Source organism: Hipposideros armiger, unplaced genomic scaffold (assembly GCF_001890085.2).
Source record: "Hipposideros armiger isolate ML-2016 unplaced genomic scaffold, ASM189008v1 scaffold_40, whole genome shotgun sequence".
Lineage (NCBI taxonomy): Eukaryota > Metazoa > Chordata > Mammalia > Chiroptera > Hipposideridae > Hipposideros > Hipposideros armiger.
In genome coordinates this window covers 4,468,226-4,470,358 of record NW_017731390.1, presented here as the reverse complement: position 1 = coordinate 4,470,358, position 2,133 = coordinate 4,468,226, and positions in this window count along the sequence as shown.

Here is a 2,133-nt window from a genome sequence, read left to right as displayed (position 1 = left end):
CTGTGTGTGTGTGTGTGTGTGTGTGTGTGTGTGTGTGTGTGTGTGTGTGTGTGTGTGTGTGTTGGCACCAGAGTCTCCTCCCTCTGCCTACCTCACCAGCCAGCCTGGGTCAGAGCACTGAAAACAAACAGAAAAAGGGAGGAGACAGTCCACAGTCCAAGGTCCAGGCCACAAACTGGGGCCTACTGCACAGGGCCTCGAGTCTGGGGCAGGGGTTGTTGGGGAAGTGTCTTTATGAATTAGTTACTTGGAAGGAGTCCCCAGAGAGGAGGCACCAGGCCTCCCTGGGGCCACAGGAGAGTAATTTGAAAGATTTTGATAAGAAAATCTGGACTTCCTAAAGGTGGCCTTTTAGGAACGCTTGCAACCCCTGGAAGGTCACTCCCTGGGCCCAACGGTTAGCCCTAGTTCCGAGATTAACAAAGGAGCAGAGGCCACACAGACATGTCAGACACGCTGACCACCTCTCTCAGCCCCTCTCACCCCCATCTCACGCATGCAGACCCAAGGCTTTTCTCTCTCCCTAGGCTGCTTTGAGGAGACAAAGAAGTGCTCTTTTGCTCTCAGCCTCACCTGGCTTTAATGCATGTACATAAGTACATGTGACTTCCATCCTGGCCTGTGCATATGAGGCTGTCACAGCGTGTGTTCCTGAGTCCTGTGCTGTCAGTGTGTTTGTGCTGGCCGCTTAACATGTGCCTTTGTTTACCTGGGGGGTCTCTCCTCAGACAGTAGCTAGACTGTATGGCCTTGTATAAGGCTTCCCTTTGCCTTCTGAAATATGAGAGAGTTAGATGGAATGGTTCCTGGTCACAGTATTTTAGAGTTTGGGGGGGGGCAGTGATCCCTTTAACGCCCATGCTTATCCCTTGAAAGCCCTATTGAGCCATCCTTCAGCCAGATTCCAAATCCCTTGTTTCACAAGCACTGCTTCTTCCTGCTCCATTCAGCCCTTCAGGACCCCAAGCTCACCCCCTTCCTGCTGGAGATACAGACCACTGAGGTGTGAATGAGGGCATGCTTGTCTCTGGCTTTGGTTTGAGGAAGAGGAGACCAGTGTGGGGGTCCAGTGCAAGTCTTCCCAGAATGTGCCACCCTAGCATGCAAACTGTTTTGAGCTGAAAACAATGAAAGCTCAGCAAACTCAGGAAGAGTTTGTTTGTTTGTTTGTTTGTTTTTACCTCCCCCTCACCTGCCTAAAGAGATTCAGATACAAAATCTTGCTTTAGGAAGGGAACCTTAGCATAATCATCTTAGCACATATGAATTAAGTGTGGCAGACAGAAAGGATCCAAGCAAAAATCTGTTTGCTAGACTCCCCTCTGTGTCCCGTTGTTTCTATGTGGCACTGCAAGAATTTGTTTACCAAATGTTTGCTCTTTTTCATCTACATAGGAATTGCCTACCTCCCCGTCCTTAGTCCAAAATGACGTGTATACCTCCTTTTGCTCATTGTCTTTGGAATTTTCATGCTTATGTGAATTCTCCGTGAGTACATATTAAAATGTGATTTTCTCCTGTTAATCTGCTATATGTTGTTGGAATTACTTGACCAGCCAGAAGAACTAAGAGGGTAAGGGGAAAGTTTCCCTGGCCCTGACACTAGGAAGATTCCAGAAGCATAAAACTACGGCAATTGTGAAGACCTGATTTTGGAGGACAATTCTAGTTTCAGATGATTTCATTCACTGAACCCATGGTGTTGATTTCTCTCTTTCCTTGCTCTTTACGGCCGTTCTTTTATATCTATCCATGCCTCTTCCAATACATCTATGTTGTTCCCACCTCCACCAACAGCTAGTCTAAGCTGCTATCAGTTCTCCGCAGGGGAAAGCATTAGCCTTTGCCCTCCCATTGCTGCTGTTGTCTCCTCTCAATCCCCACCCTTTCCCCACAATAGCCAAAGTAAATGTTTCAAACAAAAATCAGATCACTTTCACTACAGTGCTAAAACACCTCCTAATGGCTTCCCATCGCCTAAACCTTTCATCCTGATCTTCTTTTTTGTTTTTCAAAGATGTCAAGGTTGTTACTGCCTTAGGGTCTTTGCACTGGCCATTCTCTCAGCCTAGAACAATCTGCCCCAAGGGGTTGGCAGAGCAGGTTCTTTCTGGTCATGCAGGTTTCAGCTTA